The 23,533-nt window shown below is 45.7% G+C and overlaps 1 long non-coding RNA gene across 1 annotated transcript; it reads left to right on the plus strand.

Moving 5' to 3' along the window:
• Positions 1–3,462: 3,462 nt before the first annotated feature.
• LOC123723839 (uncharacterized) lies at positions 3,463–5,870 on the plus strand. The gene is made up of 3 exons (XR_006758722.1): positions 3,463–4,595; positions 4,681–4,802; positions 4,893–5,870. It is a non-coding gene; the product is annotated as an uncharacterized lncRNA (long non-coding RNA).
• Positions 5,871–23,533: the final 17,663 nt, after the last annotated feature.

A 23,533-nucleotide genomic window follows, 5' to 3' on the forward strand; every position in this document is an offset into this window, starting at 1 on the left:
AAGATGTTGATGCTCATTTATTATCTTTGCCCTTTTCAAGATGAACTTTCAACAAGAAGTTACGTTTCAAATGATCATCATCTGGTGAGTGGAAGTTTTCTTTTTTTATTGCAGCTCACTTGCAGTTGTTAGCTATCGCTTTGATAAAAATGTGTTCCGTGTGTGAAACATTGTTGCATTTAAACTTTGTTCACTGGTTATTTTTTGTGCTGAATGTAATGAAGATGTTTGCAATGGGAAGTACAGTATAAGTACAGTATAAGGAGGACCAAAGTACTCAAAATGAAATATATATATATATATATATATATATATATATATATATATATATATATATATACTGCTCAAAAAAATAAAGGGAAAACTTAAACAACACATCCTAGATCTGAATGAAAGAAATTATCTTATTAAATACTTTTTTCTTTACATAGTTGAATGTGCTGACAACAAAATCACACAAAAATAATCAATGGAAATCCAATTTATCAACAAATGGAGGTCTGGATTTGGAGTCACACTCAAAATTAAAGTGGAAAACCACACTACAGGCTGATCCAACTTTGATGTAATGTCCTTAAAACAAGTCAAAATGAGGCTCAGTAGTGTGTGTGGCCTCCACGTGTCCGTATGACCTCCCTACAACGCCTGGGCATGCTCCTGATGAGGTGGCGGATGGTCTCCTGAGGGATCTCCTCCCAGACCTGGACTAAAGCATCCGCCAACTCCTGGACAGTCTGTGATGCAACGTGGCGTTGGTGGATGGAGCGAGACATGATGTCCCAGATGTGCTCAATTGGATTCAGGTCTGGGGAACGGGCGGGCCAGTCCATAGCATCAATGCCTTCCTCTTGCAGGAACTGCTGACACACTCCAGCCACATGAGGTCTAGCATTGTCTTGCATTAGGAGGAACCCAGGGCCAACCGCACCAGCATATGGTCTCACAAGGGGTCTGAGGATCTCATCTCGGTACCTAATGGCAGTCAGGCTACCTCTGGTGAGCACATGGAGGGCTGTGCGGCCCCCCAAAGAAATGCCACCCCACACCATGACTGACCCACCGCCAAGCCGGTCATGCTGGAGGATGTTGCAGGCAGCAGAACGTTCTCCACGGCGTCTCCAGACTCTGTCACGTCTGTCACGTGCTCAGTGTGAACCTGCTTTCATTTGTGAAGAGCACAGGGCGCCAGTGGCGATTTTGCCAATCTTAGTGTTCTCTGGCAAATGCCAAACGTCCTGTACGGTGTTGGGCTGTAAGCACAACCCCCACCTGTGGATGTCGGGCCCTCATACCACCCTTATGGAGTCTGTTTCTGACCGTTTGAGCAGACACATGCACATTTGTGGCCTGCTGGAGGTCATTTTGCAGGGCTCTGGCAGTGCTCCTCCTTGCACAAAGGCGGAGGTAGCGGTCCTGCTGCTGGGTTGTTGCCCTCCTACGGCCTCCTCCACATCTCCTGATGTACTGGCCTGTCTCCTGGTAGTGCCTCCATGCTCTGGACACTACGCTGACAGACACAGCAAACCTTCTTGCCACAGCTCGCATTGATGTGCCATCCTGGATGAGCTGCACTACCTGAGCCACTTGTGTGGGTTGTAGACTCCGTGTCATGCTACCACTAGAGTGAAAGCACCGCCAGCATTCAAAAGTGACCAAAACATCAGCCAGGAAGCATAGGAACTGAGAAGTGGTCTGTGGTCTCCACCTGCAGAACCACTCCTTTATTGGGGGTGTCTTGCTTATTGCCTATATTTTCCACCTGTTGTCTATTCCATTTGCACAACACCATGTGAAATTTATTGTCAATCAGTGTTGCTTCCTAAGTGGACAGTTTGATTTCACAGAAGTGTGATTGACTTGGAGTTACATTGTGTTGTTTAAGTATTCCCTTTATTTTTTTGAGCAGTATATATCCCTTGCGAGTGGCCATGAAATGAAAAATACAATGAAATCGGAAATACATTATGAAATGAAAAATGAAATGAAAAAACCATTGGGAAATGCAATGTATTATAATGAAATTAAATATGGTAACATTATTGTGAAAAGTGACATTGTGAAAAAGATTTCAAATAATGTGGCACTTATTCTTAAAGTATTTTAAAATAATATATTTAATTATTTACTTCATTTTGAGTAATTTGGTCGTTCATAGAATGAATGGTTCTGTTTTTGTATTCTTACGATTGGGACCTACTGCCTTATTATGTCTGAGTGAATGGGCTGCTTGTTCTTTAACATCATGCTGTTTTTCTATCAAAAGTGCACTCTCCTGCATGGAGTGCATAGGTATTACGGTCGCTGTCCTTCCAGCATCACAAGCCTGTCAAACTCATGTCTTTGATGTGTCACTGTTGTCGCTTTTGGGGATGTTGTGACAGTGGTGGCGTTAGGCTGCCATAGGTTGTTGTTGCTGGTAACGTTAGTGCGCTGTCTCTGTTTTTCTTAATTTTTGAGTTTGGTACAACGTTTTGGACGATTTTTTTCTCCCACTGAAGGCCAAGGTCAAATAGCCATGGTTCGTCACTGATATTTTCAAGGATCATTTTCTCAAGTTTTAAAAGAAGTGTTAAAGAATTCAAGCGTTAAAGAAGAGTTAAATAATTATATTATTAAAGAAGTGTTGAATACCTGTGCTAAATTTAAACTCATGCCCTGAATTAACTGGTCAGGTCCAAGTGCCGCTTCCGAAGCAACCGGGGATGCCTCAACTGGCTTGTCAGGTTCTCAAGCATCGGTTGGCTCAGCAGGCTCCCCATGCCTCAGCCGGCCTTTTCAGGCTCCCATACCGGCCTTTTCAGGCTCCCATGCCGGCCTTTTCAGGCTCCCATGCCTCAGCCGGCACGTCAGGCTCCCATGCCTCAGCCGGCAAGTCAGGCTCCCATGCCTCAGCCGGCAAGTCAGGCTCCCATGCCTCAGCCGGCAAGTCAGGCTCCCATGCCTCAGCCGGCAAGTCAGGCTCCCAAGCCTCAGCCGGCAAGTCAGGCTCCCATGCTTCAGCCGGCAAGTCAGGCTTCCATGCTTCAAGTCAGGCTTCCTGCACCTCAGCAGAAGTGACCGGCCCGCTCCTGGTCCTCAGGACCGTCCCTCTGATTGGTGTCCTCTGGCGGCTGGAGCCGAGTGTCAGGGAGGGGGTACTGTTACGTTTACTCCCGCTCTCCCTCTCTGGTGCTCGACGTCGCCAGTTGTCTCATTACGCACACCTGCCACCATTGTTACGCACGTGCGCCTCATGACACTCACTTGGACTCCATCACCTTCCTGATTACCTCCCCTTATCTGTCACTCACCTTTGTTCTTTCCTCAGGCGTTATTGACTCTGTTTCTGTTTCATGTTCATGTTCTATTTATTATTAAATGTGCACTCCCTGTACTTTCTTCCCGACTCCCAGCGTACACGTTACAAAACTGTAACAATGTGCTCTATTGAGGTATTTTGTGCTGTGTTGTGATATTGCATCATCCTTACCAAAGTAACAAATGTCAAAATGTAAATTCATTTTAATTCTTTCCACTTCATATAGATTTTTGACTTTCTTGAGATTGTACAAATTTCGGCATATCAGTGTGAACACTCTTTAAGTGTTTCTAGGAGAGGGTCGTGGCTTCGTGTCAATAGTTCCGGCAAAACACTTGCAAGAAAGAACTTTTCAGCCTTAGGTAGGGCTTTTTGCAGTATTTCTTCATCTCTGATTATGCGACGCACAATGACCTCAGCACTTGTCCAAACCACAAAGTCACAGTATTGGACATTGCATACAAACATGTGAAGTTGAACTTGGTGGTAATATTCATGATTCTTCTTTAGGTGCAGTGATTTGTCCAAGCAGAACTGTGTGTCATCACTGCACCCTGTAAGGCCATCACGGTATTTGTATGGGCACTTAACTTCAAGGGTTCCTCTCCCACAACAGGAACAGTTCACTAATCCATCTGGAGATGCCCCGAGATGTGGTTGATTTGTCACGACTCCCGCCGAAGTCAGCCCCTCTGCTTGTTCGGGCGGCATTTGACGGTCGACGTCACCGGCTTACTAGTTGCCACCGATCGATGTTTCACTGTTTGTTTGGTTTTGTCTTTATTGTGTACACCTGTTTTTGATTTTCCCTAATTATGTTCATTATTTAACTCTCTGCATTTCCTGTTTGTCTTGTCGGTGATTGTTTCCTGTTTTGTGTGGTTGGAGGTGTTTCTCCGCAATATGTATTTTTTCTATGATAAGATTTATTGATTTTTCAAGTAAACACGTTTGTTTACATTGATCCCTGTGTCCTGCGCCTGACTCCTCTACTTCTCCAAGGAAAACCATTACATGATCATTCTGCACGACAAGACCAGAGAGCTTCACACTGAAGTTGGCATGGATTTTGCTCATTTCTGCCGTGTAGTACTTTCTGGCTTTGTCCTCCATGTCTCTTCCCCAAAGTACAGCTGGGACATGATGCAACTCACTGTCATTGTAATGCATTGTCTTTTTCACCAAGTTGATTTTGTCTGTGTTTCTGCCTGCTGTGCACACACGATGGAAGGCGGTGCTTGTTATCCATCTGATTCGGTTGGTGTGCCAGGCCTGGCATTTGGACTGTTCCTTGGAGGTAAGCTCAAGGGTTTCACACTGATCACGGGTCAGTTTCTGTTTCGATCTCTGGAAAGCTTCTTCACTTTTCTCCTTTATTTCAGGTGGTGAGAGGTCACTTAGATTGGCATCATACAGAGCTGTGAGTGGCTCTGGCAGGTCTTCTGTGTTGGTGTTTGCATCTACTGATGCAGTATCTACATCATTGTGGTCCTTCGCCATCCTGGTGAGTACAGTTGATTTTGGTGTAAGGAATTTCAGCTCTGCCATGTTTTATCTATTCTTTGAATTTTTACATTTTTATTTTTTATCCTAGGCCATGAAGCCTGCTACATATAGACAAAGTGGTTGCTTCGAGACAACTTCTTCACTGAACGTAGATACTGCCATCAACACGTGCACATCCACATATCGTGCTAGTATTTGTACACAAAGGAAGCGGTCTATAGCGATCTGGATTCTTCTACAAAGACCTACACTATTCAACCCGTACATTACCTCTACAAAAGCTTTTCAGGACCAAAAGCTGTTGGGTAGTTCCACGAAATGAGTCACTTTTGGGTAGTGTAACTTGGTGGGAAAAAATCGTTTTATTTCACCTTATTTTGACATTCTGTCATGACGAGCACATGTTCAACTTAATGAAAAAAAACATGCTTTCCCATCTCAAGAGGGATAATAAAAGATGACTATAGTACGTGCCTATTAAAGGCCCAGTGCAGTCAAAAACATGACATTCTTGTGTTTTATATACAGTGTACAAAACATTAACACCTGCTCTTTCCATGACATAGACCTAACCAGGTGAATTCACATCAAAGCTATGATCCCTTATTGATGTTACCTATTACATCCACTTCAATCAGTGTAGATGAAGGGGAGAAGACGGGTTAAAGAAGGATTTTTAAGCCTTGAGACAATTGAGACATGGATTGTATATGTGTGCCATTCAGAAGGTAATTGGACAAGACAAAAGTTTTAAGTGCCTTTGAACGGGGTATAGTAGTAGGTGCCAGGCGCATCGATTTTAGAGTTAAGAACTTTTTTCAGACTGCGCTTTTATGCCACTCCACAGGGGACTATCTAGAAAAAACAGCAGAGATGCACAATAGGTTTCAAAGGAGGCTACTTTCCACAATGTGTGGAGGAAAAAAGTTAATGAAATCAATAATTTGCTAACATCAGATAACATTCATACATTAGCCATTGCTGAGACTCACTTAGAGAATTCATTTGATGATAAAACAGTAGCAATACAAGGATATAACATCTATAGAAGAGACAGAAATGCTTATGGTGGTGTTGCTGTATATATTCAGAGCCACATCCCTGTAATGCTTAGAGAAGATCTTATGTCAAGTGTTATTGAAGTGTTGCTGTTGCAGGTTCATGTAGCACATCTAAAGCCTTTTCTTTTGGGGTGTTGCTATAGGCCACCAAGTGCTAACAGTCAGTATCTAAATAATGTGTGTGAAATGCTTGATAGTGTATGTGATGTAAACAGAGAGGTCTACTTTCTTGGGGACCTGGAAATTGACTGGTTTTCATCAAGATGTCCACTCAAGAGGAAACTTCTCACTGTAACCAGTGCCTGTAATCTGGTTCAGGATATTAATAAACCTACCAGGGTGTTTACAAACACTACAGGAACAAGATAATCCACATTCTACAGTATTAGTAAAAACAATTGATTTTACTAATACTGTAGAACTTTGTTCTAAAGCTTTATCCGTATCCTTTGGATGCAGTGATCACAATATAGAATGGCGCAAATGTTTCTGCCGCCATCTCTTATGACCAAAAATACCTTCTGGATATCAGAACAGTGATTACTCACCTCGAACTGGATGAAGATTTTTTATTTAACGAGTCGGTCAAGAAGGATTTAGTCCAGATACCCGACCAGGCCCAAATCCCCATCATTCACATGAAGAGAAGACACCGATACAGGGGACGCAGGTCAGGGTGCCTTGTTTGAATTCATTGGCGAGTGGGTAACCCACCTCTACCGTCCTTCCTATTGGCCAACGTGCAGTCATTGGAGAACAAACTGGATGAGCACTGTTCAAGACTATCCTACCATGAGACATTAAAAACTGTAATATCTTATGTTTCACCTAGTCATGGCTGAACGACGACATGGATAATATACATTTGTCTGGTTTTTCTGTCCATTGGCAAGACAGAACAGCTGCCTCTGGTGAGATAACGGGTGGCAGTCTTTGTCTATTTGTCAATAACAGCTGCTGTGCGAAGTCAAATATTAAGGAAGTCTCAATGTTTTGCTCGCCTGAGGTAGAGTATCACATGATAAGCTGTAGACCACACTATTTACCAAGAGAGTTTTCATCTATATTTTTCGTAGGTGTCTATTTACCACCACAAACTGATGCTGGCACTAAGATCACACTCAACGAGGTGTATAAAGCCGTAAGTAAGCAAGAAAATGCTCATCCAGAGGCGGCGCTCCTAGTGGCCTGCGACTTTATTGCATGGAAACTTAAATCCGTTTTACCTCATTTCTACCAGCATGTTACATGTGCATTGAGAGAGAAAACAAATTCTAGACCACCTTTACTCCACACACAGAGACGGGTACAAAGCTCTCCCTCGCCCTACATTTGGCAAATCTTAAAAGCAAAAACTAAAGCAGGAAGTACCAGTGACTCGCTCAATACGGAAGTGGTCAGATGACGCAGATACTGAGCTACAGGACCACATCAGTCTCTGACTTCATCAGTAAGTGCACTGACGATGTTGTCCCCACAGTGACTGTATGTCCATACCTCAACCAGAAGCAATGGATTATAGGCAACATCCGCACTGAGTTAAAGGGTAGAGCTGCCGCTTTCAAGGAGTGGGACTCTAACCTTGAAGCTTATAAGAAATCCCGCTATGCCCTCAGACGAACCATCAAACAGGCAAAGTGTAAAGATAGGACTAAGATTGAATCATACTACATCGGTTCCGACGCTCGTCAGATGTGGCAGGGCTTGCAAACTATTACAGACTACAAAGGGAAGCCTAGCCGTGAGCTGCCCAGTGACACAAGTCTACCAGATGAGATAAATTACTTCTACACGCTTTGAGGCAAGCAACACTGAAGCATGCATTAGAGCACTAGCTGTTCCGGATGACTGTGTGATCACGCTCTCGTAAGCCGATGTGAGTAAGACCTTTAACCAGGTCAACATTCACAAGGCCGCAGGGCCAGATGGATTACCAGGATGTGTACTCAGAGCATGCGTCTTCACTGACATTTTCAACCTGTCCCTGGCCGAGTCTGTAATGCCTACATGTTTCAAGCAGATCATCCTGGTCCCTGTGTGACTACCGACCCATAGCACTCACGTCGGTAGCCATGAAGTGTTTTGAAATGCTGGTCATGGCTCACATCAACACCATCATCCCAAAAACACTAGACCCACTCCAATTTGCATACCACCCCAACAGATCCACAGATGACACAATCTCTAGGCAACAACACATCTGCCACGCAGATCCTCAACACGGCGGCCCTCAGGGGTGCATGCTTAGCCTCCTCCTGTACTCCCTGTTCACCCATGACTGCGTGGCCAAGCACAACTCCAATACCATCATTAAGTTTGCCAACGACACAATGGTGGAAGGCCTGATCACCAATAACGATGAGACAGCCTATAGGGAGGAGGTCAGAGACCTGGAAGTGTGGAGCCAGGACAACAACCTCTCCCTCAACAAGATCAAGACAAAGAGGATGATCGTGCACTGCAGGTAAAGGAGGGCCGAACACACCCCCAATTCTCATCGATGGGGCTGCAGTGGAGCAGGTTGAGAGTTTCAAGTTCCTTGGTGTCCACATCACCAAAACACTATCATGGTCCAAACACACCAAGACAATCGTGAAGAGGGCATGACAATGGCTATTCCCCCTCAGGAGACTGAAAAGATTTGGCATGGGTCCTCAGCTCCTCAAAAAGTTATTCAGCTGCACCATCGAGAGCATCCTGACTGGTTGCATCACCACCTGTTATGGCAACTGCTCGGCCTCTGACCGCATGGCGCTACAGAGGGTAGTACGTACGGCCCAGTACATCACTGGGGCCAAGATTCCTGCCATCCAGGACCTCTATACCAGGTGGTGTCAGAGGAAGGCCCTAAGAATTACATCAACCCTAGTCATAGATTGTTTTCTCTGCTACCGCACGGCAAGCGGTACCAAAAGGCCCAAAGGCTTCTTAAGGCTTGCGGGTAGAAGCTGTTAAGACTGCTGAACAGCTAATCAAATGGCTACCTGGTCTATTTGCATTGACCCCCCCCCCTTTTTTTGCACTGCTACTCGCTGTATGTTAGCTATTATCTATGCATTGTCACTTTACCCCTACCTACATGTACATATTTCCTCAATTAACTCGACCAACTTGTACCCCCGCACATTGACTCGGTACCGGTATCCCCTGTATATTGCCTCGTTATTGTTATTCTATTGTTTCTCTTTTATTTATTTTATTTTATTTAGTAAACTCCTATTTTTCTTAACTGCATTGTTGGTTAAGGGCTTGTAAGTAAGCATTTCACTGTAAGTTTTACACCTGTTGTATTTGCCGCATGTGACAAATACAATTTGATTTGATTTACATCCAGGAATGACACATTTCCAAAATCTGGGCTTAAAATAGTGTATAAGATATCATACAAAATATTTTGCTGTGACTCTTATTTGGATGATGTTGAAAATATTTGTTGGTCTGATGTGATTAATAAAGAGCACCCAGACGCTGCACTTGATGAATTTATGAAATTGCTTCTTCCAATTATTGATAAACATACACCTGTTAAGGAACTGAGTGTTAGATCTGCTCCATGGATTGATGAGGAATTGAAGAACTGTATGGTTGAAAGAGATTGGGCAAAAAGAGTGGCTAATAATTCTAGCTGCACATCTGATTGGCTGACTTACTGCAAATTGAGAAATTATGTGACTAAACTCAACAACAAAAAATAAGTCACTATTATGAAGACAAGATCAATGATATGAAGAATGATGGAAAAAAAACTTGAGTGCTTTAAATTAAATTATGGGCAGAAAAACTAATTCAACTCCATCTTTCATCGAGTCAGATGGTTTATTCATCACAAAACAATTTGTTGCCAATTATTTGAATGATTACTTCGTTGGCAAAGTGGGCAAACTTAGGTAGGATATGCCAACAACGAACAATGAGCCATTGTATTCATGCATTAAAAATAGGAATAATGAAAGAAAAGCATTGCAAGTTTGAATTTTGTAAAGTTAGTGTGGGAGAGGTGAACAAATTATTGTTATCAATCGGTAATGACAAACCTTCTGTCATTGACAACTTAGATGGAAAGCTACTGAGGATATTAGCTGACTCTATAGCCACTCCTATCTGTAGTATTTTTAATCTGAGCCTAGAGGAAAGTCTTTGTCCTCAGGCCTGGACGGAAGCCAAAGTCATTCCACTACCCAAGAGTGGGAAGCGGCCTTTACTGGTTCTAACAGCAGACCTATCAGCTTGCTGCCAGCTCTTAGCGAACTGTTGGAAAAAACTGTGTTTGACCAAATTCAATGCTACTTCTCTGTAAACAAATTAACAACAGACTTTCAGCATGCTTATATAGAAGGGCACTCAACATGTACTGCACTGACACAAATGACTGATGAATGGTTGAAAGAAATCGATAAGAAGAAGATTGTGGGAGCTGTACTGTTAGATTTCAGTGCAGCCTTTGATATTATTGACCATAACCTGTTGTTGAAAAAACCTGTGTTATGGCTTTTCAACCTCTGCATTATCGTGGATTCAGAACTATCTATCTAATAGAACTCAAACGGTTTTCTTTAATGGAAGCTTCTCTAATGTCAAACATGGAAAGGGTGGTGTACCGCAGGGCAACTCTCAAGGCCATCTACTCTTTTCTATTTTTACCAATGACCTGCCACTGGCATTAAGCAAAGCATGTGTGTCCATGTATGCTGATGATTCAACCATATATGCATTGGCAACCATAGCTAGTCGAGTCACTGAAACCCTTAACAAAGAGTTGCAGTCTGTGTTGGAATTGGTGGCCAGTAATAAACTGGCCCTGAGCATCTCTAAAACTAAGAGCATTGTATTTGGTACAAATCATTCCCTAAGTTCTAGACCTCAGCTGAATCTGGCAATGAATGGTGTGCTGTTGAACAAGTTGAGGAGACTAAATGACTTGGTGTTACCTTAGATTGTAAACTGTCATGGTCAAAACATATAGATTCAGTGGTTGTAAAGATGGGGAGAGGTCTGTCTGTAATAAAGAGATGCTCTGCTTTTTTGACACCACACTCCAAAAAGCAAGTCCCGCAGGCTATAGTTTTGTTTTATCTTGATTATTGTCCAGTCGTGTGGTCGAGTGCTGCAAGGAAAGATCTAGTTACGCTGCAGCTGGCACATCTTGCTCATCATTGCAATCAGAGGGCTGATATAAATACTATGCATGCCAGTCTCTCTTGGCTAAGGTTTGAGGAGAGACAGACTGCATCCCTTCTTTTCATAAGAAACAATGTGTTGAAAATCCCAAAAATTGTTTGCATAGTCAACTTACATGTAGCTCTGACACACACACTTACTGCAACAGACATGCCACCAGGGGTCTTTTCACAGTCCCCAAATCCAGAACAAATTCAAGAAAGTGTACAGTATTATAGAGAGCCATTATTGCACGGAACTCCGTTCCATCTCATATTGCTCAAATGAACAGCAAACCTGGTTTAAAAAAAAACAGAAAGCAACACCTCACGGCACAACACCTCTCCCCTATTTGACCTAGTTTTTGTGTACAGTATGTATTCATATGTAGGCTGAGCTGTTCTTGTCCATTCATGTCTGTATTATGTCATGTTTTGTGTGGACCTCAGGAAGAGTAACTCCTGCTTTTGCAACAGCTAATGGGGATCCTTGTCAGATGTCAGTTTGTGCGGAGGTGAGGATAGAGTCAGACGCAGGACACAGAACTGAGTAAAATAATGTACTTTACTCTCTGAAAAAAATCATAAGCCAATAATCCACGCAGGGATAACAATCCTGACCCAAACAACTAACATAAAGACAAGAAACAATCACGCACAAAACATAATGAGAAGCAGAGGGTTAAATAAGGAAATAATCATAACGAGATGGGAACCAGGTGTGAACATTCAAGACATAACAAATGGAAAAAGAAATGTAGATCGGTGGCAGCTAGAAAGCCGGTGAAGACGACCGCCGAACGTCACCCGAACAAGGAGAGACACCAATTTCGGCAGAAGTAATGACAGTACCCCCCCCGATGCGCGGCTCCAGCAGCGCGGCGACACCGGCTTCGGGGATGACCCGGAGGACGAGGCACAGGGCAGTCTGGGGGAGACGGTGAAATTCCTGCAGCAAGGAAGGGTCCAGTATGTCCTCCACCGGCACCCAGCATCTCTCCTCCGGACCGTACCCCTCCCACTCCACGAGGTACTGAAGACCCCTCACCCGATGCCTGGAGTCCATGATGGCTCGCACAGTATACGCCAGGACCCCCTCGATGTCCAGAGGGGGCGGAGAAACCTCCCGCACCTCAGATAGCTGGAGCGGACCAGCCACCACCGGCCTGAGGAGAGACACATGGAACGAGGGATTAATACGATAATTAGGGGGAAGCTGTAACCTATAAAATACCTCGTTCAGTCTCCTCAGGACTTTAAATGGCCCCACAAACCACGGACCCAGCTTCCGGCAGGGCAGGCGAAAGGGCAGGTTTCGGGTCGAGAGCCAGACCCGGTCTCCCGGTGCATATACCGGGGCCTTACTACGGTGGCGGTCGGCGCTCGCCTTCTGTCGCCTGATGGCCCGTTGCAGGCGTACATGGGCAGCATTCCAGGTTTCCTCCGAGCGCCTAAACCAATCATCCACTGCAGGTGCCTCGATCTGGCTCTGATGCCGTGGTGCCAGAACCGGCTGATAACCTAGTACACACTGAAACGGAGACAGGTTAGTGGAGGAGTGGCGGAGGGAATTTTGAGCCATCTCTGCCCAGGGGATGAAAACCGACCACTCCCCCAGCCGGTCCAGGCAATAAGACCGCAGAAACCTACCCACATCCTGTTAACTCTCTCCACCTGCCCATTACTTTCGGGGTGAAAACCTGAGGTCAGGCTGATGAGACCCCCAGACGTTCCATGAACGCCCTCCAGACCCTTGATGTGAACTGGGAACCCCGATCAGAAACTATATCCTGAGGCACCCCGTAGTGCCGGAAGACGTGTGTAAACAAGGCCTCTGCAGTCTGTAGGGCCGTAGGAAGACCGGGCAAAGGAATGAGATGGCAGGACTTGGAAAACCGATCCACAACAACCAGAATCATGGTGTTTCCTTGTGACGGAGGAAGATCCGTCACGAAATCCACCGATAGATGTGACCACGGCCGTTGTGGAACGGGTAGGGGTTGTAATTTCCCTCTGGGCAGGTGTCTAGGTGCCTTTCACTGAGCGCACACCAAGCAGGAGAAAACATACACCCTCACGTCCTTAGCTAAAGTGGGCCAGCAGTACTTCCCACTAAGACAGTGCATTGTCCGATCGATGCCAGGATGACCAGAGGAAGGTGACGTATGAGCCCAACAGATCAATCGATCCCGAACATCAGACGGAACATACTTACGTCCAACTGGGCACTGTGTGGGAGTGGGCTCCGCACCTAACGCCCGCTCGATGTCCGCGTCAACCTGCTTCCTGCAGAAGCAGGAATTATGGGAGTGGGATCCTTGGACCGTTCCTCTGTGTCATACATGTGAGAGTGCGTCTGCCTTAGTGTTCTGGGAACCTGGTCTGTAGGATAGGGTGAAAACAAAACGGGTGAAAAACATGGCCCACCTTGCCTGGCGAGGATTCATTCTCCTCGCCGCCCGGATGTACTCCAGATTGCGGTGGGCAGTCCAAATGAGAAAAGGGTGTTTAACCCCCTCAAGCCAATGTCTCCACGCTTTCTGAGCCTTGACGACAGCCAACAGCTCCCGGTCCCCCACATCATAGTTTTGCTCCGCCGGGCTGAGCTTCTTTCAAAAAGAACGCACAGGGGCGGAGTTTAGGTGGCGTACCTGAGCGCTGAGACAGCACAGCTCCTATCCCAGCCTCGGACGTGACCACCTTTTCTATGAAGGAGGAATCAGGATGAGCCAACACAGGAGCCGAGGTAAACAGAGCCTTCAGTTGATTAAAAGCCCTGTCCACCCCAGCTGACCACTGCAGTCGCACCGGTCCCGCCTTAAGCAGTGAGGTAATGGGAGCCTACCTCCGGTAGTAGTTGGCAAACCCTAAGAACAGCTGCACCTCCTTTATCGTGGTTGGAGTCGGCCAATTACGCATGGCTGAAATGCGGTCATTTTCCATCTCCACCCCTGACTCTGACAGACGATACCCTAGGAAGGAGACGGACTGTTGGAAGAACAAACATTTCTCAGCCTTCACATACAGGTCATGCTCCAACAGTCTACCAAGTACCTTGCGCACCAGAGCCACATGCTCGGCACATGTAGCGGAGTATATTAGAATGTCATCTATATACACCACTACACCCTGCCCATGCAGGTCTCTGAAAATCTTGTCTACAAAGGATTGGAAGACGGATGGAGCATTCATCAACCCGTACGGCACAACGAGGTACTCATAGTGCCCAGAGGTGGTACTAAATGCCATCTTCCATTCATCCCCTCCCGGATACGCCCCAGGTTGTAAGCACTCCTGAGATCCAATTTGCTGAAGAAGCGCGCCCCATGCAATGACTCAGTCACACTGGCTATGAGAGGCAGAGGGTAACTATACTTCACAGTGATCTGATTTAAACCTCTATAGTCAATGCACTGGCGCAAACCTCCATCCTTCTTCTTCACAAAAAAGAAACTCGAGGAGGCAGGTGAAGTGGAAGGCCAAATGTATCCCTGTCCCAGAGATTCGGTGACATGTTATCGGACAATCCCCCCGTCGATGGGGTGGTAATTGAGTTCACCTTTTTACAGAAGGCGCGAGCCAAATCGGCATATTCAGAGGGGATGTACATGGTGGAGACCTGGTTTGGACTCTCCACCATAGTTGCACCTATGGAAACACCTATACACCTCCCTGAACACTGACGTGACCATCCCTTGAGAGCCTTTTGTTGCCAAGAAATAGTGGGGTCATGATAAGCCAACCAGGGATACCCCAACACCACAGGAAACGCAGGAGAATCTATCAGGAAGAGACAAATTCTCTCCTCATGACCCTCCTGCGTTCTCATGCATAGTGGAGCCGTGACCTCCCTAATCAGACCCGATCCTAAAGGACGACTATCTAAGGAATGTACAGGGAAGGGCACATCAACAGGAACAATAGGGATCCCTAAACTACGAGCAAACAAACAATCAATAAAGTTCCCAGCTGCGCCTGAATCTACTAGCGCCTTATGCTGAGAATGTGGGGAAAACCCAGGAAATTCTATAGATATATAGATGTGCGCAACAGGAAGCTCTGGGTGAGTTGGGTGCATACTCACCTGGGATGACCCACCAGTGCCCTCCCTGCTGCCTCGACTTCCTGGGGTAACTCTCCAGCACCAACCAGCAGTGTGTCCTCTGTGGCCACAGGTAGTGCAGGAAACAGCTCCCCCTCCGGTCCCCCTTAAAGCAGCACCTCCGAGCTCCATAGGTGTAGGATCGGAGGTGCTGGGGAACGGAATGGACGGACCCTGATCCGGACGTCCACGGGTAGCCAACAGGTTATCCAGCCGGATGGATAAATCCACCAGCTGGTCGAGGGTAAGGGTGGTGTCCCTGCAGGCCAGCTCTCGACGGACGTCCTCACGTAGACTACATCGGTAATGGTCGATCAGGGCCCTCTCATTCCATCCCGCGCTGGCAGCCAGGGCCCTGAAGTCCAGTGCGAATTCCTGTGTGCTCCTCCTCCCCTGCCTTAGATGGAACAAGCGTTCCCCCACCGCTCTCCCCTCAGGTGGATGATCGAAGACCACCCGGAAGCGACGGGTGAAATCCTCATAGCGGGCCAACGTGGCGTCTATACTCCCCCATTCCGCGTTGGCCCACTCAAGCGCTTTCCCAGACAGACAGGAGATGAGGGCGGACACGCTCTCGTATCCCGAGGGAACCGGGTGAACGGTTGCCAGGTAGAGCTCCATCTGAAGCAGGAACCCCTGGCACCCGGCAGCCGTCCCATCATAAGCCCTCGGAAGCGAGAGCCGAATCTCACTGGGTCCAGGTGACAGAGGGGTGGACAGCTGTGGGGATTGTGGTGTTGGTTGGAGTGATGTGGATGAAGTTGTGGGAAAAAACCCTTTTTCCCATCGCTCCATGGTGAGCAGCACACGATCCTGGGCTGTGCCAAGATGTTGTAGCATTGTCGTGTGCGGCTGGACGCGTTCCGCTACTGGTACCGGAGGAATGGATGCACCTGCTGACTCCATAATATTGGTGCATGATTCTGTCAGATGTCAGTTTGTGCGGAGGTGAGGATAGAGTCAGGCGCAGGACACAGAGCTGAGTAAAATAACGTACTTTACTCTCGGAAAAAATCATAAGCCAATAATCCACGCAGGGATAACAATCCTGACACAAACAACTAACATGAAGACAAGAAACAATCACGCACAAAACATAATGAGAACCAGAGGGTTAAATAAGGAAATAATCATAACGAGATGGGAACCAGGTGTGAACATTCAACACATAACAAATGGAAAAAGAAACGTGGATCGGTGGCAGCTAGAAAGCCGGGGACGACGACCGCCGAACGCCACCCGAACAAGGAGAGGCACCAACTTCGGCAGAAGTCGTGACAATCCTAATAAAATACCAATACCAAAATAAGTTCTGTAAACAATAACTCATTTACCATCATTTTTAAATTTAAAAAAAGTTTACATACACTTAGGTTGGAGTCATTAAAACGTGTTTTTCCAACCACTCAACCATTAAAACTTGTTTTTCAACTGCAAACTATAGTTTTGGCAAGTCAGTAAGGACATCACTATGTGCATGACACAAGTCACTTTTCTAACAATTGTTTACAGATAGATTTATTTCACTTATAATTCACTATATCACAATTACAGTGGGTCAGAAGTTTACATACACTAAGTTGACTGAGCCTTTAAACAGCTTGGAAAATTCCAGAAAATTATGTCATGGCTTTAGAAGCTTCTGATAGGCTAATTGACATAATTTCAGTCAATTGGAGCTGTACCTGTGGATGTATTTCAAGGCCTACCTTCAAACGCAGTGCCTCTTTGCTTGACATCATGGGAAAAATCAAAAGAAATCAGCCAAGACATCAGAAAAGTACTTATAGACCTCCACAAGTCTGGTTCATCCTTTGGAGCAATTTCCGAATGCCTGAAGGTACCACGTTCATCTGTACAAGCAATAGTACGCAAATATAAACACCATGGGACCACGCAGCGTCACACTGCTCAGGAAGGAAACGCGTTCTGTCTCCTAGAGATGAACGTACTTTGGTGAAAAAAGTGCAAATCAATCCCAGAACAACAGCAAAGGACCTTGTGAAGGTGCTTGAGGAAAAGGGTACAAAGGTATCTATATCCACATTAAAACGAGTCCTATATCAACATAACCTGAAAGGCCACTCAGCAAGGAAGAAGCCTCTGCTCCAAAACCATCATAAAAAAAGCCAGACTATGGTTTGCAACTGCACATGGGGACAAAGATCGTACTTTTTGGAGAAATGTGCACTGGTCTAATGAAACGAAAATGGAACTGTTTGGCAATATTGACCATCGTTACGTTTGGAGTAAAAAGTGGGAGGCTTGCAAGCTGAAGAACACCATCTCAACCGTGAAGCACGGGGGTGGCAGCATCATGTTGTGGGGGTGCTTTGCTGCTGGAGGGACTGGTGCACTTCACAAAACAGATGGCATCATGAGGTAGGAAAATTATGTGGATATATTGAAGCAACATCTCAAGACATCAGTCAGGAACTTAAAGCTTGGTCGCAAATGAGTCTTCCAAATGGACAATGACCCCAAGCATACTTCATAAAGTTGTGGCAAAATGGCTTAAGGACAACAAAGTCAAGGTATTGAAGTGGCCATCACAAAGCCCTGACCTCAATCCTATAGAAAATGTGTTGGCAGAACTGAAAAAGCGCGTGCGAGCAAGGAGTCCTACAAACCTGACTCGGTTACACCAGCTCTGTCAGCAGGAATGGGCCAAAGTTCACCCAACTTGCTGTGAGAATCTTGTGGAAGGGTACACAAAACATTTGACCAAAGTGAAACAATTTAAAGGCAATGCTACCAAATACTAATTGAGTGTATGTAAACTTCTGACCCACTGGGAATTTGATGAAAGAAATAAAAGCTAAAATAAGTAATTCTATATAATATTATTCTGACATTTCACATTCTTAAAATAAAGGATTACTAGGATTAAATGTCAGGATTTGTGAAAAACTGAGTTTAACTTCCGTCTTCAACTGTACACTGAACAAAAATATGAACGCAACCTGTAAAGTGTTGGTCCCATGTTTAATGAGCTGAAAGAAAAGTATCCAGAAATTTTCCATACGCACAAAAGCTTATTTTTCAAAAAATCTGTTCACAAATTTGTTTAAATCTCTGTTTTTGAGCATTTCTTATTTGCCAAGATAATCCGTCTACCGTCGAGGTGTGGCATATCAAGAAGCAGCATGATAATTATACAGGTGCACCTTGTGATTTCCAAGATGGCATAGCAGTCAGACGTCTTTTGTCCTCGTCTTGTCGTGTCCCGTGTATATATCTTTTTGTCTTTTTTCTTTGCATATATTTGTAAAAAAAAATCTTAACCTCAACTTCAACATACTCTCCTGCAATTCGCCTCACCCAATGTGGTATGGATCTGCTATTTTCTTTACTTTTGAACCGGAACCCCCAACAGAAGCTAGCCAGCTAACTAGCTACTAGCTAGTAGTCAGCTAGCCACAGCTAGTGGTCATCAGCTACCTTTAGCCCGGACAACTCTCGCCAGTCTGCACAGAGCGACTCAAACCAGAGCAAAATCAGACTTATTTTTCTCCATATCTCCGGATTCCTACTGCAAGCTCTGTACCTTTTCACCTGGATCATCGCAGCTAGCTAGCTGCTATCCGAGTGGCCACTCCTGGCTAACGTCTCTATCCCGAGGCAAGAACCAATTAAGCTGGAGCTAGCCTTTGCTAGGCCCATCTCCCGGCTAGCCAAAGAGGTCCATCAGCCACTCCTTGTGCTACAATACCTATTTTGCGAAATTGTCTGGACCCCTTTTACTGCCGACACGGAGGTCCGCTGACCCATCACAACTGGACTACCAACGTAATTCGCTTAAGGAGGTTTTTCAACTGGCTCATCCATCGCGACGTCCCCTGAATGCCAATGTGCTAACCTGCTAGCCGCGGCTAGAGCATATTGGACTGTTAGCTGAAGAGGCCCATCGGACAAATTCTTTGGCCGCTATACCTATTCTGCCAATTGGCCTGGACCCTTTTACCACACGGAGCCCTGCTGATCCATGACGACTGGTCTACAGACGTAACAGCACAAGGGGGCTACAACAGACTTATTCCATCGCGACGTCCCTCTAAGGCCCTTCTGCTAGCTTGCTTCCCCCGGCCCGCTAGCTGTCTGAATCACCGTGTCTCTGGCCCGCCGAGCTACTCACTGGACCCCTATGATCACTCGGCTACGCATGCCTCTCCCTAATGTCAATATGCCTTGTCCATTGCTGTTTTGGTTAGTAATTATTGCCTTACTTCACTGTAGAGGCTCTAGCCCTGCTCAATATGCCTTAGATAACCCTTTAGTTCCACCTCCCACACATGCGGTGAACTCACCTGGTTTAAATGATGTGTCTAGAGACTATCTCTCTCACTATCCCTCAATGCATAGGTTTACCTCCACTGTATTCACATCCTACCATACCTTTGTCTGTACATTATGCCTTGAATCTATTCTACCATGCCCAGAAACCTGCTCCTTTTACTCTCTGTTCCGAACATACTAGACGACCAGTTCTTATAGCCTTTAGCCGTACCCTTATCCTACTCCTCCTCTGTTCCTCTGATGATGTAGAGGGTAATCCAGGCCCTGCAGTGCCTAGCTCCACTCCCATTCCCCAGGCGCTCTCATTTGTTGACTTCTGTAACCGTAAAAGCCTTGGTTTCATGCATGTTAATATTAGAAGCCTCCTCCCTAAGTTTGTTTTATTCACTGCTTTAGCACACTCCGCTAACCCGGATGTCCTAGCCGTGTCTGAATTCTGGCTTATGAAGACCATTTCCATCCCTAACTATAACATTTTCCAACAAAATAGAACTGCCCAAGGGGGCGGAGTTGCAATCTACTGCAGAGATAGCCTGCAGAGTTCTGTCTTACTATCCAGCTCTGTGCCCAAACAATTTGAGCATCTACTTTTAAAAATCCACCTTTTCAGAAACAAGTCTCTCACCGTTGCCGCTTGCTATAGACCACCTTCTGCCCCCAGCTGTGCCCTGGACACCATATGTGAATTGATTTCCCCCCATCTATCTTCAGAGCTTGTGCTGTTAGGTGACCTAAACTGGGACATGCTTAACACCCCGGCCATCCTACAATCTAAGCTTGATGCCCTCAATCTCACACAAATTATCAATGAACCTACCAGGTACCACCCCAAATCCGTAAATACGGGCACCCTCATAGATATTATCCTAACCAACCTGCCCTCCAAATACACCTCTGCTGTCTTCAACCAAGATCTCAGCAATCACTGCCTCATAGCCTGCGTCCGTAATGGGTCTGCGGTCAAACAACCACCCCTCATCTCTGCCAAACGCTCCATAAAACACTTAAGTGAGCAGGCCTTTCTAATCAACCTGGCCCGGGTATTCTGGAAGGATATTGACCTCCTTCCGTCAGTAGAGGATGCCTGGTTATTCTTTAAAAGTGCTTTCTTCACCATCTTAAATAAGCATGCCCATTCAAAAAAAAAATGAACCAGGAACAGATATAGCCCTTGGTTCACTCCAGACCTGACTGCCCTTGACCAGCACAAAAACATCCTGTGGCGTACTGCGTTAACATCGAATAGCCCACGCTATATGCAACTTTTCAGGGAAGTTAGGAACCAATATACACAGGCAGTTAGGAAAGCAAAGGCTAGCTTTTTCAAACAGAAATTTGCATCCTGTAGCACCAACTCTGTAACACTGTAAAGTCCATGGAGAACACTGTAAAGTCCATGGAGAATAAGAGCACCTCCTCCCAGCTGGCCACTGCACTGAGGCTAGGAAACACTGTCACCACTGATAAATCCACGATAATTGAGAATTTCAATAAGCATTTTTCTACGGCTGGCCATGCTTTCCACCTGGCTACCCCTAACCCGGTCAACAGCCCTGCACCCCCCACAGCAACTTGCCCAAGCCTCCCCCATTTCTCCTTCACCCAAATCCAGATAGCTGATGTTCTAAAAGAGCTGCAAAATCTGGACCCCTACAAATCAGCCGGGCTAGACAATCTGGACCCTCTCTTTCTAAAATGATCTGCCAAAATTGTTGCAACCCCTATTACTAGCCTGTTCAACCTCTCTTTCATATCGTCTGAGATCCCCAAAGATCGGAAAGCTGCCGCGGTCATCCCCCTCTTCAAAAGGGTGAGACACTCTAGACTCAAACTGCTACAGACCTATATCTATTCTACCCGGCCTTTCTAAGGTCTTCGAAAGCCATGATAACAAACAGATCATCGACCAAGTCACAGGCGTCGTATTGAAGAGACCAAGGCACAGCGTGTTGAGTGCTCATCTTTTACTTTTAATGAAAGCACTTCACAAAGATAACAAACGACAGCCAAACAGTTCTGTCAGGTATACTAACAAACTAAATAGAAAGCAACCACCCACAAAATCCAATGGAAAACAGGCTGCCTAAGTATGGCTTCCAATCAGAGACAACGAAAGACACCTGCCTCTAATTGGAAACCATACTCGGCCAAACATGGAAAAAGAAACATAGAAATAGAAAACTAGAACAAATTCCCCTAGAACCAAAAAACCCCAAAACACACAAAACAACCCTCCTGCCACGCCCTGACCATTCTACTATGGCAAATGACCCTTTTCACTGGTCAGGACGTGACAGACCATGTCGAATCCCACCGTACCTTCTCCGCTATGCAGTCTGGTTTCCGAGCTGGCCATGGGTGCACCTCAGTCACGCTCAAGGTCCTAAACGATATCAAAACCGCCATCGATAAGAGACAATACTGTGCAGCTGTATTCATCAACCTGCCCAAGGCTTTCGACTCTGTCAATCACCACATTCTTATCAGCAGACTCAACAGCCTTGGTTTCTCAAATGACTGCCTTGCCTGGTTCACCAACTACTTCTCAGACAGAGTTCAGTGTGCCAAATCAGAGTGCCTGTTGTCCGGACCTCTGGCAGTCTCTATGGGGGTGCCACAGGGTTCAATCCTCGGGCAGACTCTTCTCTGTATACATCAATGATGTCGCTCTTGCTGCTGGTGATTCTCTGATCCACCTCTACACAGAGTATACTTCTGGCCCTTCTCTGGACACTGTGTTAACCAACCTCCACACGAGCTTCAATGCCATACAACTCTCCTTCCGTGGCCTCCAACAGCTCTTAAAATCAAGTAAATGAAATGCATGCTCTTCAACCGAACACTGCCCACACCTGCCCGCCCGTCCAGCATCACCACTCAGGACTGTTCTGACCTAAAATATGTGGACAACAACAAATACCTAGGTGTCTGGTTAGACTGTAAACTCTCCTTCCAGACTCACATTAAGCATCTCCAATCCAAAATTAAATCTAGAATCGGCTTCCTATTTCACAACAAAGCATCCTTCACTCATGCTGCCAAACATACCCTTGTAAAACTGACTATCCTACCAATCCTTGACTTCGGTGATGTCATTTACAAAATAGCCTCCAACACTCTACTCAGCAAATTGGATGCAGTCTATCACAGTGCCATCTGTTTTGTCACCAAAGTCCCATATACTACCCACCACTGCGACCTGTATGCTCTCGTTGGCTGGCCCTCGTTTCATATTCGTCGCCAAACCCCACTGGCTCCAGGTCATCTATAAGTTTTGCTAGGTAATGCCCGCCTTATCTCAGCTCACTGGTCACCATAGCAGCACCCACCCGTAGCACGCTCTCCAGCAGGTATATTTCACTGGTCACCCCCAAAGCCAATTCCTCATTCGGCCGCCTTTCCTTCCAGTTCTCTGCTGCCAATGACTGGAACGAACTGCAAAAAATCCCTGAAGCTGGAGACTCAAATCTCCCTCACTAGCTTTAAGCACCAGCTGTCAGAGCAGCTCACAGATCACAGTACCTGTAAATAGCCCATCCAACTACCTCATCCCCATACTGTTGTTTATTTTATTTATTTTGCTCCTTTGCACCCCAGTATCTCTACTTGCACACTCATCTTCTGCACATCTATCACTCCAGTGTTTGCTATATTGTAATTATTTCACCACTATGGCCTATTTATTGCCTAACCTCCCTTATCCTACCTCATTTGCACACACTGTATATAGACTTTTTCTATTGTATTATTGACTGTATGTTTGTTTATTCCATGTGTAACTCTGTGTTGTTGTTTGTCGCACTGCTTTGCTTTATCTTGGCCAGGTCGCAGTTGTAAATGAGAACTTGTTTTCAACTAGCCTACCTGGTTAAATAAAGGTGAAATAAAAATGTTTTAAAAACTTGTGCTGGGGACAATAAAAGGCCACTTTAAAATGTGCAGTTGTGTCACACAACACAATGCCACAGATGTCTCAAGTTGAGGGAGCGTGCAATTTGCATGCTGATTGCAGGTATGTCCACTAGAGCTGTTGCCAGAGAATGTAATATTAATTTCTCTACCATAAGCCTTAGAGAATTTGGCAGTACGCCCAACCGGCCTCAACTGCAGACCA

The sequence above is a fragment of the Salmo salar genome, chromosome ssa14 (assembly GCF_905237065.1).
Source record: "Salmo salar chromosome ssa14, Ssal_v3.1, whole genome shotgun sequence".
NCBI lineage: Eukaryota > Metazoa > Chordata > Actinopteri > Salmoniformes > Salmonidae > Salmo > Salmo salar.